Here is a 25,428-nt window from a genome sequence, read left to right as displayed (position 1 = left end):
ATACATATAGCCTTATTCTGATTACAATAAGTGAGAGAAACATAATTTTTAAGAAATATATTATAGAACTGAGCCCATGTATGTGGAGGTAAGTTAAACCTACATTCAACAAAGGACCTCCATTATTGCTTAGCCACAGCCCACAACAAAATAAAAAGAATTCCTTACCATACCTCTCAACCACACCCATCATATACAATGCTCATGATGGTAAATTAAAAATTAGAGAATTCTTAGAATAAATATGTTGGAATACTTGAGGTTTCATCTTCATGAACTTATAGAATAGTCCATTCTTATCACCACTCAACACCAGTCCTAATACTTGTTGAGGAAATACTGTAGTATCAGAGACCTCATCTATCGTAGGTTCGACAATAGTTGGATACTACAATACTAGGATGAGAATACCAATATAGGTAAAGAAGTACAGGTACAAGACAAACCACTTAGAAACCCCAACACCTACTAAATTAAGTCCATGAACACAGGTACTTGGCTACACCATTCCGTATAAGCACCACATTCTTTGGAACCAATACTTCTTTCTTCTCAACCACTCCATCCTCATTTTGATCCAACTGATAGCATCCTACTGAGGTGGAGGGAATGGTGTTCTTCTTCTATCCAATACTATGAGTTCTCAGTATCCACCATAAATAAGTATTGCCTTTCTTTCTACTCTATCTACCTTACCCCTTACTCAAGGCCCACCTTAAACTACAACCTCAATGGTCGGTGTAGGTGCTAATACAAGTAATATTATTAATATGGGTACTATTACTCTCGTGGAATGGGTATTCACCTTCTACTAAATAAGAGTGAATTAGTTTGGAGCACCAAATGCCAGTTAGAATCACGTAATAGCACGAAAGGAAAAAAGAAAGGAATTTTGTTTCCTAAAGCCCTGTAATATTTTGAAGAAAAGTACAAATGTCTCTATACCATTTTGCAAGACTCTACAATAAATGTTACTATATCATGAGATTTACAAATCCAATCCTCTAATACCATCTTTTTCACAACCCATATGGTCGTGATTATCACCCACTCTAACACTATGGTGGGAGAAACATCTAACCTAACCCATACAAATTATGTATATCTACTTCACAGGTTATTATTGTCAAATCCTTATTATGTGGTCATTAAACACAATAATGATCAATCAAATAAAAAAATAAACATAGTCAAAATCATGATACTAAAGAATATATAGTGTTTTTTCTTTAGTTATTACAATATTAAGACCTAAAGTCATTGTACAAAAACATCTAAGAGTGTCCAGAATGGTATCTAATCGATTATTCAAAATGTAGAAAGTAAGAGAATGTCCTAGTATTAAAAGAAGGGCATAAATAAAATTAAAAAACTCAATCACTGCCTAGTCATGGTGCATACTCTTGAATAAAAGTCTGTAAATGTTGGATAGAGTTGAGCTCTCCTCTCAAATACTGGAATATAGTCTTTACTCAATAAAAAGTTAAGCACAAGTAGCATTACACCAATTAAGAACTGGTAGGTATTATAGGATGACTTAACATAATACTACCCAAAAAAGTAAATCAAATATATGTAACAATGATCAAGACAAAACTTATAATAAAGGACAACCAACCATAGATATTACACTTCACTTCAAGAAGAATATAAGATCACAATTACACATTTTACACTTAATCAAATTCATCAACAAGGTTTATCACCACATATATGTATAAATGTATATTCAGATGCATATGATGAATGTATATATGCAAGATATACGTATCTTCACTTTTTTATCTCAATGTCATCATCATTGTCAATGTCATTCTCAACATTATCATTACCATAATCTTACTATCATCATGATTATTGCCAACTCATCACTATAATACTATATTATTCACCATCAATATCAATAGAAATGTAATATAGTTAATAATCACAAGTAGTGTTTCAAAATAGCAAAAAATATTTGATTTACATATAAGCACAGAGCCAAGAAAGTCCTGTTGCTTATAAGCATAACCTGCCTCAATTCCCTACTCAAATTACTTTAAATCACCAGCCTACCTTTTCTTTTCTTTCAATTCATTTTTGATCTATAAACAAGAAGTTTACTCATTTTAATACTCTTATATTTTCCCTCCATTTGAAACCTACAATTATTGATTTAAACTATGAAGTTACCCAAGTTTATCATATTAGGATTCTCTATAAATATCACAAGTTCTACATATTTTTTCATGAAAAGAATAATGCTACTCAATCTAGTATTTTCTAACACCCTAGGATCATTACCAATTGATTTTAATCAAATTCCCATAAGTTTTCTTTCAGTTCATAAACTAGGAAAAATCCCTATATTCTACAATGGATAAGTTCCTAGCAATGTTCAAGAATTTAATAGAGTATTTTAAGTATAGAACGTAAAGAGACCTTATCTTCAAAGATAAAAACTCCCAAAATTGATAGAAAAATGTCTTTCTCGAAGCTTTGAACATTTTTAGAGAAAAAATAATAAAGAATTTTTTTTATTTTTAAAACTAAAATTGTACTTTTTACTATTATAATGGCACCTTTACCGCTACAATGGTACCATTATAGTGGTGAATAAGTTGCTACAGCATCGCTAGCAGACTAATTAAGGTCATTGTTGTAGTGGTAGTTTTACCCCTGTAGTGGTCCTTGATGTGCTGTGGAAACATGGCATATTCAATGCTTAAAATGGTAAAATTTGCATTGAATAAGGTTGTTTTGTCAGATATAATATGTGTTTTATGTTTTTTTGTAGGGAAATTAGGTAGGAAGTGGCTTGAAATGAAAAATAGAATAGAATGCTCCCAAAAACTGAAGGACTGGTTATGTTATGAGTTGTGGAGACACCTTACGACTCGTAGCCCAAATCAAAAAGAAAATAGTGGCTAAAGTAAGTTGAGGAACTAAGTAATAGAAGTCTACAAGTCATAAGGATAGGCTATGACTCGTAGTGAGAAGTCACACTATGACCAGTGTATTAAGCCTTGAAGATTGGTGCCCCAGTGGTTGGGAGTGAAGACCATGAGTCGTAATGTTTGAGTACGCCTCACGGTAAGGATTCATAATGATAACAGAATTAAATGACCTAAAGATTATTACTTTTGACTTGAAATCTCCCATTTTACTTTTCTACACTACTCATGGATTTTGTTAAGTTTGAGAGACTTTTCCATATATTCCCTATGGGTTTGACCTTAACCTAGTTTGTGTTACTATATTTGACATCGACCATAGCATACTTCTTTGGAGGTTAGTTTTTGGGCCACATCAAATTTTGGCGTCGTTGTTGGAGATTACAGTGTGAATTATTAACTAAAGTTGGTGAAGTTTGTGGGTTATTTTTCTATTCTTGGTTGCGTATACGTTGATGTATTCCTAGCACTCAAATTCAAGGCAATCCCTTACTCCATATTGATCTACAGCCTGAAATAATTCTGTAAACATCGAGAAGGATGATTGAGCATACTCATGATGGTATTCCAGAAAGGTTTGGTATGACTCTCTTACTATACCTTCCCCTACTCTAGGTGATCTATAGAATATTTCTAATAGACAGACAAAGTTGATGTTAGCAATTATAGCTGAACAGCTGAGAATAGCGGCTGAGGAAGCCCGATTAGCTCAGCAGGCAGAGCTAGCCAGGTGAAACACCCTAGTTTTTAGACCTTGGAAAATTTCATGGAATTCTAGTCTCTATACCTAATATGACTCATGGGTAAAATTCATATGCTGGGGTATGAATTATATGGTCAAGTCGTATGCTGATCAATTTCAGTTGGTGGGATAGATTTTGGTCACTGAAATGGGTAAAACTTCAATGGTACAAGTCATATAGTTAGATACAGATCATCTGTTTTGGGTTTTTCTTAGCTTAATCTTAGACTTGGTAACTTAAATTGGATCTGAGTATGACTGGCTCACAATGAATGATAAGACAAAGTATAAGTCATACCTAAGACTCGTATTGTGGTTAGTGTCCAATCCTCTTATGATTTAATTCTGCCAGGTGTCTGATTTCTGGGTACCAGTCGTACACTTGAATATGACTTGGGTTTAGATGTGTCATACCTTGGACAGTATTGGTTCCTAGGGGGAGTCCAAGGGTAAGAGTGGTTGGTACCACTCGTATAGAGAAGATAGGACTCATAAGGGTCAGTCGTATCCCTAAAATAGGATTTTTGTGCAACTTAAGTGGTGGGTATTCTGGGTATTTCCCCTCTTATCCTAAGGTCCTACGACTTATATTGCTCTTGGAGCTTATTTTCCCTATTATTCTATTCGTATACAATTTGAAAACACTCTTTAATCCTCTCTAGAGTTCTTAGGCAAAGAAAGCTAGAGTTTTATCTTAAGGAGTAAATTGGGTCTTTTCTTAGTGATTTCTCTCCATCATCATCTTATTTTAATGAATGTTCTCTTCCCTCGTTGTTATTTCCAACTAAAGGCATGATTTTATACAATGTTTTTATGAATTGAATATTGTATGATTTTGGGTTTTCAAATATGATTTGGCCATTTTGGTTATAAATGTTTGGTTATGGTTTTTGCATGTTTTGATTATGATTTTATATGCACTAATGGTGGTTTTGGATAATTGGTTGCATGGGAATGGTTCTTTAGTAATGGACTTTGGTTTTGGAAATACTATGCCTCCAAAGTGTTTGATAAAATGCCTATAACAATGTTTTCACTATAATATTTATTTTTCAATGGAACATATGAATGGTTTAAACTTGGTAATGGAACCCTAAATTATATGAATGGTTTAAATGGTTTTAAATAGATTGAAAAGGCCTTGGTGGCCATGGTTTTGGTTAATTGGAAATCATATGGGGTACATGGGAATCCCCTAAGGTTTGGTTATGGATAACACTTGCAAGTTATTGATGGTATGATGATACCACCACTAATAGCCTTGGTTTATAATAATGGAATAATGGTTTGGTTGGAATATGGTTTTAATTGGGCTTAAAGGAGGAAGGTGCAACAAAGTCGTGGAAGGTGGAGGTCCTGAGAAGGTCTAAACTAGAAACTCATAGTTGCCGATGTGAGGTTTAGTCCTATTGACTATGTCCATGATATCACACTATATATTTGGGGGATGTATGTACTAGTCATCCTAGGTTTTCTTCCCTAGTCGTGCGGATTCATGCATTGGGGCCCTTTCATCAGGGGGAGTTCAACTCATATAGCCCGTGGCTGGTTTAGGATGGCAAAGCTACATAGCCCAGGTGAAGTTTTCAAATGGCATGCTAAACCGATCCTCTTTCACAGCATGGTTACATATATATATATATATGGTTGTGTGCATATGGTTGGTTTTTACTTGATTTTATAAATGGCATTATTTTATCCTTATCCTAAGATCATGCTAGTTTTCACCTGCTAACCCATCTTCGGGTGCTATATTCCCATGCGATATAGAAATCGGCCATTCCACTTCTCCTACTTAGTAATTTTAGACTTTGGGGTCAGTATTTAGATTGAAGTAGTGAGGTTCCATTATTCTGAAAGACTCCATTTCATGGATATTATTTCATACTTTGCCTTATTTATGGATATTGGTTTTGGTTATGGTTGGGAGCATATCCTAACTGGATTTTGGTATTCTTTTGGTTAGAGTCTTTGCTGGTACTGCTATGGGTTGGAATAGGTAGGTTCGATAGTGGTGTCAGCCTTAGCATTGGTATTGGTATTGGTGCTGATATCAATTGATGATATTATTGGTTGCTCTATCATATTTCATTTTGGAATTAATCATATTCTATTTTGTAGCTCATTTGGTTATGGTCTAGTTTATAGCCCTTGGTTTGGCTTGGTGGTTTGGTTGGTATAGTTTGGTGGATGGGATAACTTGGTAGGGCTAGTCTAGGAGTAGGCCTATCCCAAAGTCAGTCCTTGTCCGGTTATGCTATCTTGTTATATGTTTGGAATTTTTCTGACTCAAGGTATGTTAATGGTGGTTAGGTAGGGTAACAGGGATGGTCCCCAGTCCTGGATGGACTTGGGATACCCATTACGACAAAGCCTACTATCGAGTTATGTAAAGTTGGCTAGAGCTCTAGGTTCATGGTTAATTGGGAGACTACAAAACTGTGTCTAGTGGAGTCTCTTTTAAGGGTGTATAGCACTCCACACTCATAAAATAAAGACTATAAGGCATTTAGGAATGTTTCACTTTCTTGGTATTCTATTTTTAAGTTTGGAGTCTAAATCCTAGAATTCTTCTCCACTCCTTAGTTGTTCACTTTTTAGATCATGCCTCAATGATCTGGAACTCAAGAAAACTCTTTAGTCCCATCTGGGATAATGTTAACGAGGTATATCCTACGTCTAAAGTTCATCTTCGATCTAAGGTTCCTATCCTTGATAGTTTTGGAGTTTCTCTAGTTTCTACTAGTCCTTCTTAGGGTGAGGTGACTATCACAGAATTTTGCCAGTTTATTCATACTATTGCTCAGTTGGTTGCTATTCAGGCTGAGTGGGATGCATCTAGTGGGTTGTCTACTGAGACCACAAGGATTGGTCAGTTTATGAAACTAAATCCTCTTACTTTTATCGGTGTGAATAAGGAGGAGGATCCTCAAGGTCTCTTAGATGAGATAGAAAAGATATTCAGGTTATTGCAGGCTACTAATGTGGAGGGTGTAAACTTTGTAGCTTATAAGCTCAAAGATATTGCATACCAGTAGTACAAAGAGTGGGATAGGGATAGAGGTGATGTGGATAATTTATCCTTATGGGATGCTTTTATTGTTACTCGTCTGGATCATTTCTTTTCTTAAGAGATGAGGGAAGTAAAGATAGAGAGGATTGAGAATCTTAAGCAAGGAATAATGTGTATCAAGGAATATGCCTTGAAATTTCACTAGTTGTCAAAGTATGCTCCTAATTTGGAGGTTGACATAATAGCAAGAATAAGAAAGTTTGCTTTTGGTTTATCTTGAGATTTAATCTTGGAAAAAAGGACTGATATTTCTACTTTGACTGTCCACATACAGTAAGTGGAGGATGAGGAGAGAAAGTAGGCAAAGTTTGGAGATAAGCAGGGTAAGAGAAGAAGATTTTTGGATTTGGGAGATGCTCAGTGACAAGGTGGTCGAGATAGAGGTAAATAGATGAAAAGGAAATGGGGGAGTTCTGGTTCCTTCTCTACTACTAGCACTACTTACCCGAGGTAGATGGGTGATAGGCGTCATTAAGGTGGTGAGAATATCTAAGAATAGGATACCCAATCTTAGGAGAGTAGGGATTAGTTGGTTTCTTCATGCCTTCTTTGTTGATTCTGTGGTCATCTTCATTGCAGTTATTGTGACAAAGGAAGGAATAAATATTTTAAATGTGGCCAACCAGGCCATATTCTCAAGAATTGTTTCATTGGTAAAGGATATTTGGTGATACAAACATAAAAAGCACAAGGGTTATAAGTCTTGTAGAAGTTCAAGCTTCAGATTGTCAAAGGATCAAGTCTCGAATTTACAAGTGTTTGAAAACCTTTTGGAACCATCATAAAGCCTTGTCCAAATTAAAAAGAGAAGGAAGGATTTCTACATCATATAGGTGCCTCAACTAAGGGCATTTTGGTCATTCAATACCTCCCTTTAACACTCTAAAGGAGCACCCTTCATTAAGAGAATTTTAGTTATTGTTATGTAATAGTATAAATAGACCTTTTAGCTTCCATTTTCATTAGACTTTGATGAATTGAAATTGAGTATTACTCTTAGTGTAGTTTCTTTCCTTAATTAGGGCTTGGAAAAGCCATCTTAGTGTAGGTCTTGGAAAAGACATACAAACTTGAGAGATTACTACATTTGATGGATTTCACTTGTGTTGATCAATTAGCACAAACGTGTGATTGAGGAGTGTGAATTCCTTTAGTCCACCTAAGAATGAGGTTTGAACTACCATTGGTGAGGTGTGTTTGAATGTTTGAGACATATTTTTGTGCTATTCATTGGTGATAGTAAGGGTCTTATTACCTATCTTCACATTAATATTGTCTTCTTCTTTATCTCCTTTCTATGTGTTGTTTTCCATTGCTTGTGGTTGCTGATTTTAGTGTCTTTAGTGTCCATTTTCGGTTTTAGTAGTTTATTCTTGTATCATTTGGGAGTGATCAAAGTTCCAATTGCTTTATCTTCTGCTCTTGCACCTAATTGTGTGCCTTTATTGTCTGCTTATTTTTTTGGTATCAGCACTGGCCAAAATATGTTGTATGCACTTTCATCTCAGCAGGAATCTGAGGCATCACCTAATGTCATTACTGGTATGTTACAACTCTTTTCTCATGATGTGTATTATCTGCTTAATTTGAGGCTCTCTTTCTTATGTGACCCTATTTGTGGTTGTATGTACTGGTTTTGATCCTGGGGTTATTTTGGATCCTTTTTCTATTTCTACCTTAGTAGGTGACTCTATTTTTGCTAAGAAAGTCTATAGGGGGTGTGTGGCATCTGTTGGTGGTAGGCAGACTTTGGTCGATTTGTTTGGACTTGATATGGCGGATTTTGATATTATTCTGGGGATGGATTGGTTACACTCTTGTTATGCGTCCTTAGATTGTCGGACCTGTAAGGTTGTCTTTAGGTTCCCTGGTTAACCAGTCATAGAGTGGGAGGGTGGTTCCCTAGCTCCTAGGGGGAGGTTTATTTTTTATCTTTGAGCTCAAAGGTTAATCTTTAAAGGTTGTCTTTAGCACTTGGTCTAGGTTAAAGATTCTAACACTAAAGGTCCTTCTTTATAGTAAGTTTTGGTGGTAAATGAAATTGCTGAGGTCTTTCCAGATGATCTTCCTGGTGTTTCTTTGGATAGGGAAATAGAGTTTGGTATTGATTTGGTTTCGGACATTCGTCCAATATCTATTCCTCCTTATAGGATGGCTCCGGCTAGATTAAGTAAACTCAAAGATAAACCTAAAGATCTTCTGGATAAAGATTTTATTAGTCCCAGTGTATCCTCGTGGGGTGCACCGGTGTTGTTTGTGCACAACAAAAATGGTTCCCTTCATATGTGCATTGATTATCGGTAGTTGAATAAATTAACCATCAAGAACAAGTATCCTTTTCCAAGGATAGATGACTTTTTTGATCAGTTGCAAGGTGCCAAGTTCTTTTCTAAGATAGATCTTTGGTATGGGTATCATCAACTTAAGATTAGGGAGGGGGATATCCCTACGATGGCTTTTCGTACTCGATATGGGCACTTTGAATTCTTAATGATGTCATTTGGTTTGACAAATGCCCCGGCGGCATTTATGGACTTGATGAATATGGTTTTTAGGCAGTTCTTATATCTCTTCATCATTGTGTTTATTAATGACATTCTGGTTTATTCCCAAAGTAAGGTGGATCATTCTAATCACCTCCAAGTGGTATTGCAGACCTTGAAGAAATAGCAGTTGTATGCCAAGTTCTCCAAGTGTGAGTTTTTGTTGAACATTGTGACTTTTCTAAGTCATATTATTTCTAGCGGAGGGATCATGAAGTACCTGCAGAAGGTGGTTATGGTTAAAAGGTTGCCTAGACTCACAACTCCAATAGACTTTAAGAGCTTCTTTGGTTTGGCTGGGTTTTATCGACATTTTGTGGAGAGTTTTTCGATGATAGCAACTCCTTTGACTAAGTTGACTTAAAAAAAATAAAATTCTCTTGGTCGGGTACTTATTCGGGGAGTTTCGAGAAGTGGAAAGACAAGCTAACTTCAGCTCTGGTCTTGACATTTCCTGAGGGCAGTAAGAGGTTTGTGGTTTATTGTGATGCATCTCGGGTAAGACTTGGTTGTGTTTTGATACAACATGGGAAATGAGAGTAATTATCCTACTCATGATTTAGAACTATTAGCAGTGCTTTTTACTTTGAAAATTTGGTGGCATTATCTGTATGGAGTGCACATAGAAATCTTGTCTGATCATAAGAGTCAGTAGTATGAGTTCACTCAGAAGGAGCTAAATCTTAGGCAAAGGCGATTGTTGGAGCTTCTCAAAGACTATGACATGAGTCTTCACTATCACCCAAGTAAAGCTAACATGGTTGTTGATGTTCTTATTAGGTTATCCATGTAGAGTTTGTATTATGTGGGGGAAGGAAAGTGGGAATTGGTGAAGGATATTCACCACTTGGAAAATCTTAGAGTTTATTTTTTAGACTTCGAAAATGGTGGGTGATGGTATAGGAAGTGGTTCGGCCATCTCTTGGTGCAGAGATTATGGAGAAGCAAGTGCTAGATTCTATCTTGATGAAAATCAAGAGTAATGTGGATATGCAAAAGGTGATGGTGTTTTAGATCAGTGGTGTAAGTACTTTACGGTACCAAGGGAGGTTGTGTGTTCCTAATGTCGACGATTTGCGACAAAGGATCTTGGCTGAGGTGCATGAATCGCGCTATGTTGTACATCCCATCTTAACAAATATGTATCATGATCTAAAGGAGATGTATTGGTGGAATGTTAAAAAAAAGACACGTGGTTGATTTCATGGCCAAGTGTTTGTTGTGTCAACAAGTTAAAGTTGAGCACATAAGACCTGGTGAGTTGTATCAAAAGATTGTTTTGCCCGAATAGAAATAAGAGGTAATTAATGTGAATTTTGGTACCATTATTCCTCATTATAAAATTAATATGAATCAATTTGGGTCATCATGGATAGGATGACAAGGTTTGCTCACTTCTTTCCAGTGAGGACTACCTTTTCGATGAAAGATTATGTAAAGTTATATCTTCAAGATATTGTGAAGTTGTATGAGGTACCTGTTTCGATTATCTCTGATCGTGGTATGCAATTTTCATCTCATTTCTGGTGGTCTTTTTAGAATTGATTGGGTACTAAGTTGATTCAGAGTACTCCTTTTTATCCTTAGATGTATGGGTAACGGAAAAGGGTTATTCAGACATTGAAGGATATGCTTCGGGCATGTGTGGTTGATTATGGTGGCAGTTGGGTTGAGCATCTACCTTTGGTAGATTTTTCTTACAATAATAGTTATTATTCTAGAGTTAGTATGGCCCCTTTTGAGGCATTGTATGGTAGGAGGTGTAGATCTCCTATTGGTTGGTTTGAGCTTGGTGAGGCAGATATATTCGGTTTGAATTTGGTCTATCAGGATATGGAAAATCTGAAGGTGATTCAGGATAGACTTAAGGCTGCCCAAAGTCCCCAAAAGTCCTATACGGATGTAAGGCATACAGACTTGGAGTTTGAGGTTAAGGATAAGGTGTTTCTCAAGGTATCTCCCGTGAGGGGAGTAATGCAGTATGGTAAAAAGTGAAGCTCAGTCCCCAGTATATTAGTCCATAAGTGGTTTTGCGGAGGGTTGGAAATGTTGCTTTTGAATTAGAGTTACCTTCTAGTTTGAACTCCATTCATCCGGTATTTTATGTCTCCATGTTGAGGAAGTTTCTTGGTGATCCTTCTTCAATTGTTCCTTTGGAGGGGTTGGGTATCTCGGACTCCCTATCTTATGAAGAGATCCTAGTAGAGATCTTGGATAGGTAGTTTCATTGGTTGCAAACCAATGATGTAGCTTCAGTTAAGGTTATGTCGAGAAACCGTAAGGTGGAAGAAGCAATATGGGAAGCGAAGGAGGACATGAAGTCTAAGTATCCACATTTATTTTTTGCTCCTAGGATTCGGTCTGAAGGTATGTGTAACGCCCCGAGTCCGGTACCCGAAATACCACACGGTGATCATGACCCCGAAGGACCATAAGCTAACCCATGACTGATATTTGAACCTGTACACTGCATAATATACTGTATAAATGCGGAAATAAAGGTTGAAAGGCCATAAGGTTCAAAGATCTGATAAAATATAACATCTGAAGATTTGGTATATCAAACCAAAACAACTGAAATAACTGTCTGAATATGCTAGACCGAAAGCCTCTAAACTTTCTAAATAAGGAGTTGATGGGATATGTCCCCAACTAACTCCACCTACTAAAATAAATTAATTAATGAGATAATAAAGTAATGGTTATGTCCTCGAAGGATGAGGACTCACTGCTACTCTGATTGCTGAGACTAGAATGCTACTGATGCTCTGGAGCTCGTGCTTCTGAACCTATGGTATAAAAAACCATAGCGCAAATGTATCAGTATTTTTGAATGTACTGGTATGAATGTGAGGTAGGCTAAATTCAAAGTGTTCACATGCATGAACTATACTAACTAACTGGATAACATGAACGTGAGAATGCATGCATGAATACATAATAACTGTAACTGAGTTTGTGATTACATGATTACTAAGCCTGAGTATTGATAACATGAGATATTGATAACTATATAACTGAAATAACTAATATGGATCGACTGTATCTGATAGTCTAGGTTCTGATGAAACTAGCTGAGTTCTACGTTGTTCTGAGTTAACTGTATCTGATAGACCTAAATTTTATAGAACTATCTGAGTTCTATTACTGAGACTGAATGACTATATTTGATAGTCCTAATTCTGTAACTGAAACTGTGGGAAGTAGTCATCTAACCGATATGCCCCAAATAACATAATATAGCTGAGTTGGGGTCCAATCTGTAACCCCAATTAGTAGGGTTCAATACCGCACCACTGGTAAGGACAATCTATGTGTAACCCTCATATAACAGGTAACTCTAGTGAGAACGGTGGGAACCCTCATATAACAGGCTAAGCCACCTCATCTACGCTCATATAACAGGTTATGATGTCTCAACCTACGCTGGCTACATAGTTCTAGAATGCAAGGATTACTTCTACGAATCGCACCCTCATATAATAGGTGGGTTCCCATCCTTGGGTTCACTCGGTGCTAATTTTCTACTCCCATCTGAATAGACACTAAACATAACTAACTAAACTAAAGTGGACTGAGTTAACTGAGTTCCATTGACTGACAGAATACTACTGAGATTACTGAGTTTTCCTGAGTCATGAGACTGACTAAATTCTATGGATCGTGGCTTAACTGAGAGTATCTTGAAAACACGACACTGATTCTAGGCACACAGCTAAATTTTTTGGGTACAAGTACCCCCAGGAGTCGATAAAAGGAAATTGACAAAGCATGACTTTCTTGAATACATGACCAACATCACAATCCATAATACAATAAGTTGGAGGTTTCATGAAGTACAAGTTCTAAAGAACCACAATGGCTACACATATATCCATAATTCATTGACTAAGACATTTCATCAAACATTGAACATGCATAAGCTTGTACATGAATGGGAATTTTATATTATCATACTAGTATGGCACTTTTCCTTCACATAGGCATTTAATAGAACACATGGGGAGCATACTTTGGTTATACAATCATCAACACATCTAATAATCATGAATACATCAATCAACGTGTAAATTTAAGGGTTTATCATAATTACTATGCAATTCTTCATTTACTAGGGTCAATCATTGGAATATGAAATTTAAAATATGAATCAAAACCCCACAACATCATGAACATGAATTTCAATTCAATCTAAGTCGTGAACATTCATAAATACATAAATCTTAGATTTTGAAAAGAGATTCTTGAGCTTCATGGGTGAAAGGGACCCATGAATCAACATATGACATACCTTGATTATGAGTTTCTTGAAGTCCTTAGACTTGAAGAACTTGAATCTCTTAGTTTCTTGAAGAAGTATTTAGATCTTGTTCTTGGGGATTATCTTGGAGAGAAAACTCTAATTTGATGTTGCAAATGAATTATGAACTTATGAGCCTTGGTAATTAGGGGTTAAAATGGGTGGAAAAGAGCCAAATACCCTTTTAAAAATGGCTTAGAATTTGTTGAACAGGATCTGCAATGGCTCGTGCGATGGTCCATCACTGGCTCGATGGTCCGTCATTCTAATCATCATACCTAGGCCAGAATAGGAACTCACTTCCTTAGTAGCGACAGCTTGGGTGACGGTCCAACACTAGATCGATGGTCCATCGGTACTAGCCTTCGCAGTTGACCAAAAGTTGGGGTCACTACCTTAGTCACGATGGCTTGGGCAATGGTCCGTTACTGGCTCGACGGTCCATCGCTGGCTCGACGGTCCGTCGGTCTGACCGATGCTTTTAAACAATTCTGATAGTTCTCTGTAAAACGTCCATTAGTTTTTACTCCAATACCGCATTTGGATGAAATTGGTATTATTGGAAAGATAATTCAATTTCCCATATGATAAAAAGTCTAAATTGGGGAAATTCAATCTGATTTGGATATTAATCATTTAGGATATCATCGATAAATCTTCTGGAGACTAGATTTGACTTAAAGAAAGTTTGGGGTATTACAGTATGTGTGTTCAATACATCTTTATTTTTTGAGTTTGTTAAAGGAAAGATTATTATCTTTTCCTCTTTGTTTTCGAACATTGTTAAAGATTGGAAATATATTTAATAATGCAAATGATTCATGCGTGTGGTTACCCCTACCTTGTCCGTCATTTAGGGACAAATGATACTTGTAAGGTAGACTGAAACACCATTATTTTTGGACCCTCGATAATTTCTTGGAATTCTGGTCTCTAAACCCAATACGACTCATAGGTAAGAGCCGTATGTTAGGGAATAAATGGTATGGTTCAGTCGTATGCTGACTAATGTTGGTTGGTGAGATGGATTTTGGTCATCGAAATGAGTACAACTTGAATGGTATGAGTCAGATAGTTGGATACAAATCATTTGTTTTGGATTTTCCATAGCTTAATCTTAGACTTGGTAACTTAAGTTGATCTGAGTACGAATGGCTCACTATGAGCCATAAGACAGGTACGAGTCATACCCAAGACTCGTATGGATGTCAGTATTCAATCCCCTTAGAATTTGATTATGTCAGGGGTACAGTTTATGGGTACCAGTCATACACTTGAATATGACTTAGGTTTAGGTGTGTTGTACATTGGAAAGTGTTGGTCTAAGGGGAAAGCCAAGGGTATGATTGGTGGGTACCACTCGTACAGGGAGGATATGTCTCGTAAGGGTCAGTCGTATCCTTGTGACGGGATTATTATGCAACTTAAGTGGGGGTATTTTGGACATTTCCTCACTAATACTAATAAGGTACCATGACTTATATTGCTCTTCAGAGGTTATTTGTCATATTATTCTATTCTTAAACACTTAGAAAATACTATTAAATCCTTTCTAGAGTTCTTGGGCAAAGGAAACTAGGGTTTCATCTTAAGGAGTAAATTAGGGCTTGTCTTGGTGATTTATCTCCATAATCATCTTGGTTTAAGGCATGTTCACTTCCCACATTGTTAGTTCCAACTAAATCCATGGTTTTATACAATGTTTTTATGATTTGAATGTTATATATTTTTGTTTTTCAAAGATGATTTTGAGGTTTTAGCTATAAATGCTTGGTTATGGTTTTCCCGTGTTTTAATTAAGCTTTTATACATTGTAATGGTGCTTTTGGATAATTGGTTTCATGGGAATGATTCTTTTATAATGGACTTTGGTTTTACAAATACTATGCCCCCAAAGTGTTTAATAAAATGCCTATAACAATGTTTGCACTATAATATTGTTTTTTCAATGGAACTTATGCATGGTTTACTCTTAGTAATGGAACCCTAAATGATATGAATGGTTTAAATTGTTTTAAATGTATTGGAAAGGCCTTGGTCGCCATGCTTTTGGTTAATTGGATATCATATGGGGTACATGGGAATCCCCTATGGTTTGGTTAAGGATAATACTTGCAAGTTATTGTTAGTATGACGATACTACTACTAATAGCCTTGGTTTATAATAATGGAATAATGGTTTCATTAGAAAATAGTTTTAATTGGGCTTAAAGAAGAAAGGTATAGCAAAACCATGGAAGGTAGAGGTTCCGGGGGGATCAAAACTCATATTTACCGATGTGAGTTTTGGTCCTAGTAACTGTGTGCATTATGTCACACTATATATTTGGGGGATGTACTAATAATCCCAGGTTTTCTTCCCTGTTCGTGCGGCTTCATGCACTGGGTCCCTTTAAATCGGGAGAGCTGAACCCATATAGCCCGTGGGTAGTTTAGCACGGGAAAGCTACACAACCCAGTTAAAGGTTTTAAATGGATTGCTAAACCCGATCCACTTCTCAGCATGGTTATATATATATATGTGTGTGTGTGTGTGGTTGTGTGAATATGGATGGTTTTTACTTGGTTTTATAGATGACATTATTTTATCCTCTTCTAATGTTCATGGTTGCATTCACCCGCTAACCTGTATTCAGGCGATGTATCCCCATGCAATGCAGGAATCGGCCATTCTACTCCTCCTGCTTGGTAATTTTGGACTTCGGGCTCAGTATTTGGATTGAAGTAGTGAGCTTTCATTATTCCAGAAGGCTCCATTTCATAGATGTTATTTCATACTTTGACTTATTTATGGATATTGGTTTTGGCTATGGTTGGGGGCATGTCCCAACTGGATTTTGGTATTCTTTTGGTTAGAGGCTTTGTTGTTACTTCTATGGGTTAGAATGGGCAGGGTCGGTAGTGGTGTCAGCCTTAACATTAGTATTGGTATTGGGGTTGATACTAGTTAATGATATTATTGGTTGTTCCATCTTATTTTAGATGTGGATTAATCATATTTTATTTTGGATCTCATTTGGTTATGGCCTGGTTTATAGCCCTTGGTTCGATATTGGTTTGTCTTGGTGGTTTGACTGATATGGTTTGGTGGATAGGATGAATTGGTAGGGATGGTCTAGGATTAAACCTATGCCAAAGTCAATCCCTGTCTGGTTATGCTATCTTGTTATATGTTTGGAATTCAGTGGACTCAAGGTATCCTAATGGTGGTTGGGTTGGGTAACAGGGGTTGGTCCCCGATCCTGGTTGGACTTGGTATTCCCATTACGACAAAGCCCCTAATTGGGTCGTGTCACCAAGCCTAGACTAGTATATTATTGTTGAGCAGCAATCGACGGTGATCTTGATAAGCTGTGAGGTGGAAAGCTCGAATGATCCCAACCTATCAGTATTTATTTCTATATGATGAAAATGAGGACATGGGTTATGTTGAGCCTGCTAATACAGGAGCCATTGTTCCTCTTGCTCTACCCTCTAATGTGAAGTTCGATATCACTATTGCAATGATCTGGCTACTAAATTTAAAGGGTGTATTTTCAGGGTTGTCAACAGATGATGCAACATGTATCTTACTAATTTAACTGGGTTCTGGACTTTGTATAGCATTGTTGGGGTGGATTAGGAAGCATTGAGATTGAGGTTGTTTCCATTCTCGTTGATCGGAGAAGCATCATTGTGGCTGGAGAAACTTACTCAGGTCTTAATCACGACTTAAAATGAGCTACAAAAATAGTTTTTGAACTGCTTCTTTCCACCATTCCAAATGCTACATCTAAAAGATGATATTTGTAATTTCTGGTAATTGCCTGCAGAATCCATCTATGAAGCGTGGTTTCAGTTCAAAAATAAGCTAAGTGTGGTACCTAATCACTGAATTTCTAGGTCTAATTTATGGGAGATATTCCACAAATCCCTGAATATAAGTTCTAGGCTATTGCTAACACAATATCTGGAGGTGCATTTATGCATCTTTATTGGGATATGGCTAAGGAAATGCTAGATGAGATCTCTATCACTAACAGAGAATGACACATTCAGGAATCTGAAAGGGGTTCTGGTACGCATGCTATTGGGTTAGCTAGTGACTACAGAGTTGGTGATAATTCAGTAGCACAAGAAGTTGCACAGCTCAGAACAGATATTGGTCTGCATACAAAATAATTTACAGCAATGATTGTTGTAAAGGTAAATACAATAGGGGCACGAGAAACTACTTCCATGGATTACAAGTCTAATACTGATGAGGAAGCAAAGTATCTGGATGTGGCGGGTTTCCAAGCCAAAGGAAAGGAAACCAAAGTCTAAACTACTATTAAAATAGGTCCCAAGACAAAAATAGAGAAAGAGATTGTGATTAGACGCGTAAAGATGACTATAAATAGAAGAGTAACAGATATGTTCCATCGGGTAGCCGAGAATAGAAGCAATGTTGTCAAATTTAGTAAAATATCAAGAGAATCAGGAGAGCTGCCTTAGGGAAATTAAAGAAGACATATCAAGGCTGGATTGGAAAGTTGAGTCACATTCTATCATGATCAAACAACTAGAGCAACAATTTGGCTAAATGTTGGCCACATTGAATTAAAGGCAACCTAACACTCTTCCCAGTAATATAATGCAAAATCCAAAAAATAATAGTCATTGTCATTCCATTACCACTTAGAGTGGTAATACCACCTTGAATCCTCCCGTATCCACTACAATTGAATCAAATAAAGATGAGGTTAATACCGATAAAGAGGAAGTACCTGAAGTTGAAGCTGAAAAATCATCAGGTGTTGAGTGTAATTCTACAAAGGATAAAGTCAAAGGTAAGGTTGATGAACTTGTTTTGAAGACTATTCCAATACCTCCCTTTTCTTTTTCTCAAATATAGAAAAAGTAGGAAGAAGGTAAAATATCAAAAGTTCCTATTAATGTTGAAGTAGCTGCCTATAAACATTCCACTTGTAGAGGAATTAGAGCAGATGCCTGGTTATGCAAAATTCATGAAAGATATAATCATTAGGGATCATAAAGTGAGCGATGAGCCCACTGACAATTTGCATCATTGCAGTGTTATTGCCTTTAGATCATTGGTAAAGAAGAAGGAGGACCATGGAGCCTTGACAATTCAATGTAGCATCGGGTCCATTAACTTTTCTCAGGATTTTTATGATTTAGGAGACGGTATTAATCTCATGTTGCTATTTGTGTTTAGACTGTTAGGGTTGGGGGAGCCTAAACCAAAATTTATGAGATTATTGATGGTTGATCGAACCATGAAAAATTCGATTGGTATTCTTTATGATTTGTTGGTAAAGATAGCATCCTTTATATTCCTAGCCAATTTTGTGATACTTGATTATGAGGTGGACTTCTAAGTTCCTATCATCTTGGTAGAACCCTTCCTAGCTACGGGTAGGATAATAGTTGATATGGAATTAGGACAGATGAGGTTAAGACTCAATGAATAATAGGTAATCTTCAATGTATGCCGGTCAATGCAACAGCCAGACAATATGAGATTATATCGGTGATAGACACCATTTATGACGAGGCTGATGCGGTGACTATTCCAATTGAGAAGAGGTTGGGTGTTGAAGCATTAGTAGAGCTGATTATGAATTTTGGCAGTGATGGAATTAAGGAATATCATGAGATGGTAGGCACTCTGTATGGGAGAAGTTCTTACACTTATGTTTCAAGGAAGCTTGATCTGGATTTGAAAAATAGAACCACTCCTCCCGCTCATTCTTCAATTGAGGAGTCACCGGTATTGGAGTTTAAGGCCCTCCCATATAATTTATGCTATCAATTTTTGGAGGCTAACAACACCTTGCCAGTGATATTGCAGCTAACTTGGTTCAAACAGAGGTATCGGCATTATTATCAGTGTTGCAGAGGTTTAAGAGAGCTATATAGTAGACCATTACAGATATTATGGGTATTTCGCAAGGCATTTGTACTCTCAAAATCCAAATTGAACCGGACTACATCCCAAGTATTGAGCATCAATGCAGGATAAATCCTCCTATACAGGAGGTGGAAAATAAAGAAATCATCAAGTGTCTAGACGTTGGTATAGTTTACCCATTGCAGATAGCAAGTGGGTTAGTCCTTTTCAATGTCCCAAAGAAAGGTGAAATTACTATCGTGCCAAATAAAAAGAATGAGCTCATGCCAATGATACCAGTCACAAGTTGGAGAGTATTCTTGGACTAAAGGAAGCTAAACACATGGACACAAAAGGACCACTTCCCAATGCCCTTTATGGATCAGCTGCTGGATAGACTTGCGGGAAAGGGCAGGTATTATTTTCTGGATGGATATTCGGGTTTCAATCAGATTACTATTGCTCTCAAAGATCAAGAAAAGATGACTTTACCTGCCTTATGGTATTTTGCATTCAAGAAGATTCCATTCAGGTTTTGTAATGCTCCCGCCACCTTCCAGAGATGCATGATATAGATATTCTCTGATATGGTGGAAGACACCACTGAGGTATTTATGGATGATTTTTCTATGGTTGGTCATTTATTTATTGACTATTTGGTCCACTTGGCCAATACTCTACATCAATGTGAGGAATGCAATTACGTGCTAAACTGGGAAAAGTGACCTTTCATGGTGAAAGAAGGAATTTTCCTTGGGGACAAGTTCTCAAAATAGGGAATAGAGGTGGATAAGGCAAAAATTAAAGTAATTTAGAAGCTTCCACCACCATTCTCGGTTAAAGGTATTCAAAGTTTTTTAGGCCATGGTAGATTTTATAGGCGATTGATCAAGGATTTCTCAAAATACAAAATCCTCTTTGAAAGCTTCTTGAGAAAGAGGTGAAGTTTGATTTTGATGGGGCATGTATGAAGTATTTTGAGTGCTTTAAGAAGCAGTTGGTGTTATCCCCTATTATAGTGTCCCTCGACTAGTCTCTGCCATTTGAGATTATGTGTGATGCAAGCTATGTGGCTTTAGGTGTTGTCCTAGACCATAGGCAAAAAAAGGTACTTCACCCTGTGTACTATGATACCAAGTCATTAAACCCTGCTAAAAATAATTATACTGTTACCAAAAGAGTTTCTAGCAGTGGTTTTCTCCTTCAAAAAGTTATGGTCCTATCTGATTGGGACTAATGTTACTACTCATAGAGACCATGACACATTTAGATACCTAATGGAGCAGAAATATGCAAAGCTAAGATTCATTCATTGGGTTCTCTTGCTACAAGAGTTTGATTTTGAGGTAAAGGTCGAAAAGGCACAGAAAATTAGGTTATAGATCACTCTTCCATACTTGGGTAAGAATCAATGTAGAGAACAGGGGATGGGCTTAAAATCAATGATACTTTTCAAAATGAGCAAATTTTGGCAGCATCACAAGACATAATTCCTTGGTTTTCTAATTTTTCCAATTACTTGGCAAGTGATCTTGTCCCAAAAATCTTGTCTTTTCTGCAACGAAATAGATTTATCATGAGGTATGGAAATTTTTCTGAGATGAAACTTATCTATTCAGAATGTGTATGGATGGTATACTTCGTAGGTGCATCCTGGAGGTGGAAATGATAAGTATTCTTGAGGCTTGGCATGATTCACCTATTCGGGGTCACCATAGAGTAATCCGCACAGCCCACAAGATCTTACAGTGTGGGTACTACTGGCCAACAATATACAAAGATGCTTATGATTTTGCTGCAGCCTGTGACCGATTCCAGCATCAAGGTAAGATTTTCAGGCACTGTGAACTCCCTATGACCCTATTTTAGAGCTGGAGTTGTTTGATGTTTGAGGTGTGGATTTCACAAGGCCATTTGTGAGATCCTATGGCATGACGTATATCTTAATTGTGGTTCTTTATGTGTCCAAATGGGTGGAAGCAGTAGCTTTCCCCAATAATGAAGGTAGAAGTGTCACCACATTACTAAAAAACATATCTTTTCTCGATTTGGAACTCCACGTGCAATAATTAGTAATGGTGGGTCACATTTTTGTAATCATCTATTTAAGGGCCTGCTTGAGAAATATGTAGTAAAGAATGAGGTGGAAACACCTTATCACCCACAGACAAGTAGACAGGTTAAGGTCTCCAATAAAGAGATTAAGTCTATTTTGGCGATGACTGTGAATGCCAACAAGACTGATTGGTCGAGAAAGTTGGATGATGCATTATGGGAATACCATACAGCTTATAAAACCCCCAAGTTGCCTCCCCATAGCAGCTTGTGTTTGGCAAGGTATGCCGTTTGCCTATTGAACTTGAGCATAAGGCATTATGGGCGTTAAAGAAGCTGAATTTTGAGTAGCATGATGTAGCAAAGATAAGTATGACCAAACTCGATAAGTTGGATGAATTCCGACTCTAGGATTATGAGAATTTTGCACTATACAAGGAGAAAATGAAGCTGCATCATGATCAAAAAATCAAGAAAATAATATTTGAGCCAGGTGACCAGGTGTTTCTATATAATTTGAGACTTTTGTTGTTTCCAGGCAAGTTGAAGTCTAGGTGGTATGGGTCATTAACTGTGGTGAGGGTGTTACCATATTGATCTATAAAATTGAAGTGTGATGGTGAATCCCCATTCAAAGTGAATGGGAAAAGGGTCAAGAACTATATGGGTAACACTAAGGAAGTAAAGGTGATTGATGATTTGAGCCTTGGTGAAGTCTAAGTAACCAAATAAATTGAGTCATGCCGCAACATTAAATCAGGCACTGTATGGTAGGCAAACCACAGGTCTAGTTGGTGAAATCTATGTAACCAACCTAGCCACGTTGTGCTGGGATGTTAAATCAAGTGTTGAATAGGAGTCAACCCATGTTTTATACTTATTTGATTATAGGGTAACTTGGGTGTTCAATGTGCAGGGCTGGAGATTGCAAGACTAAACCAGGAAATTTTTTGGTGCCAAGCTATATGAGGCACTTTACGAGTCGTAAGTAGGCCTTACGACTCATGACCAAAATTCATAAGGACCTGGGACTCGGTCCACCATCAGGTAATTGGTTTCTGGAGTCATTATGACTCTCAGAACAACTCGTAGTCTATGAATATGAATCATTACCTAAAGTCATAATGACTAGAGACCCAGGTAAGGTTCTAATCCTAATAGAGGAAGTCTAAGATTTATAGTCAGTGGTTATGAGTCGTTACAACAACTCGTAACCAAACTCTACATCATAGATCTATCAGATCGACCTAGCCCAACTCTAATGATTAAAATTAAATAAAACAAAGGGGTCAAACGATTGGTATTTCCAAATATTCAAATTGGAGACTCCCTACATTCTCCAAAGCTACCAACTTAGCTCAACTACAAGCTAACTTCATCCCAACGTCAATGACATCAAAATCTCCCATAAAATTGAACGTCAAAAGGGTAGGGCTCAAAATTCTTTGAAGTAAGCCCAAAAAAAAATCCAAGACAAGCAACAAAGTAAGTACTCTATATTTTAATTATAACTTGTTAAAGTTATTCTTCAATGTGAATTGGTTTCTTGGATTTCTTGTCCAAAGTTGTGTGCAAATCAATAGCCAAGCCCTAGTCTTGAGAAATTTGTAAAATAAAAGAGACAATAAAAGTCAATGACGTAATTTGGACTAATTTTTTCTGAAAGGGATGACTTAGGGATGATTGATGTTGTTAAATTTGTATATTTTGTGAGATTGAAAATTAGAACCAACTTCATTATTCATTCATGTTACAGTGGTTACGGGTCTCTTAAATGACTCGTAATGTCACTTAACTAGTTGTTACATCACTCGTAACCCCTGTAAACATCATCGATCAGAAGAGTGTAGGTTCTACCAATATTATGACTTATCTCAATGAGTCATAGTCACACTATACAACTCATTCTTAGGAATTGTAATGACTGGAAAGGGTTTAGCATCAGGAAAGTATTTTTGGTTAGATAACAAGTGTTTGTAATGAGTCTTAGTCTAACATTATGACACATTAGGAGGACTCATTACCTAACCAGTGAATAATAAATAGGTAGGTTTCCACCTTAAGAGTCTCACTACAACTCGTAGCTAGAGGTAACGATTGGTACCCTAAATCATAGTGCGCCAGTTCTAGCTACACTAACACACTATTTTTCTATTTTTCTTTCCTTTTCTTAGGACTAACTAATGGGTATTACGATAATGCTCAAACTATTTCTCTCTTATGAAAATGTAAGTAATCATTGTCAATATATAACCCAACTTAGTTGGGGTCGAATCCCACAGGGAATATGGTGTGAATTTGAGTTATCTGTGGGTTAATCAACTGACAGCTATTAGTTTTCTGTGAATAAGGTTTTTTGGAAAGGTAAAAAATAATTACTTCTTAATTCAGTGTTTGAAATCAATATGATAAGGAAAACCAGAGTTATGTTTACTATGGGTGTTGGGATTTGACAAACGCTAGTAACGGTTCAAGATTCTTGTGGTAGGTAGGAACAATAGACTATCCTTGTCGAAGTTATGTCTAAATGTTTCTCAACCTATTTATACATTTAACCACCTAATTCTCTCGAACTTAAGGAATTTATATTTCATAACAGGATGTTATCTTATGTTAATTAATCTTGTTATAGTATTAATTATTAAATGGAAGTTTGATGCTTCCAAGTCCCTGTTGATAATTCACTTCTTACTAGGGTTGATTTCTTATCTCAAGCAAATCACCAGTAAGCAAGGCCTATTGTTTTCAACCAATAGTCAGAGTATAAATTAATGGAATTAACAAGAAGTTTCTACCACCGTTAGAATCTTGAACACTTAGGTACATTACAAACCCAAACTCATAGAACCCACAACTCGGGTTAAGGGAATTTAGCTACTCATAATAAAATAATCAACAAAATAAGTTGAATTCATAGTTTGATATATGAACTTACAGCAAGATGAATAGCAACAAGTGTTTCTCAGATTTGATTCACAGTAGAAAATCCTAAAGCAATTGTAATAATGTCTCTAAAAATAATTGTAAAGTTCAACTCAGAAAACAAGAGAGAAAAGATTCTCAAAATGTCAATTCCCCCTCCTATCTCGTTATCATTAGAAAACCTTAACATATACTTTAAATACTTCAGCCTAATTATGGATACAAAATCATAGATCACAATATTTTCTTGGACAGAAGACGACGTGTGTGATGGCTTATCAGGTGTCTGACGACTTATCAGGAATGTCGTCAGCTCTTTTTTAATTTTGACAATATCTGCCTTAAGTTGATGATGATCTTGACTGCTTATCACACTTCTGATGACCTATCACAGATGTCGTCATGAATTCCAGCTGAAGCCCCATTCTTTGTCTAAGCTTAACTATGAGCCTGACGTCTTATCACACTTTTGACAGCCTATCACAGATGTCGTCATGAATTCCAGCTAAAGCCCATTCTCTGTCTAAGGCTGACAGCAACTCTGATAGCTTATCACAAGGCTGACGACTTATTAGACAAGTCGTCAGCTATACTTCCCTCTCTACTTGCTCAGAAATCAACTCTTTTACTTTCATTATTGCTGGTTCTCTTGCATCTTGACTTTTACTATAATATCAAATAGAAAACAATCAAAAATGACAAAAGTTGCTTAAGACTTTGCAATTATTCTTAGTTAAAAGCCTCAAATGTGTTATCATCTGCTCACACATCAACACCCTCAACTTGAAACAATTGTTTGTCCTTAAGCAACTAAAACACAACCAAGAGGATATAGAATAAATTCGGCAGTCAACCATCCATATTATCTCAAAACATCTTCACCATCTCCAAGGTCAATTAATTTAAAAACAACAGCTGCACATATTATTAAAGAACAGCAATGTGACACACAGGGATCAATAAATGGCATCAATTCAGAAAC

This window comes from Capsicum annuum, chromosome 1 (genome assembly GCF_002878395.1).
Source record: "Capsicum annuum cultivar UCD-10X-F1 chromosome 1, UCD10Xv1.1, whole genome shotgun sequence".
NCBI lineage: Eukaryota > Viridiplantae > Streptophyta > Magnoliopsida > Solanales > Solanaceae > Capsicum > Capsicum annuum.
This window is presented reverse-complemented; position numbering follows the sequence as displayed.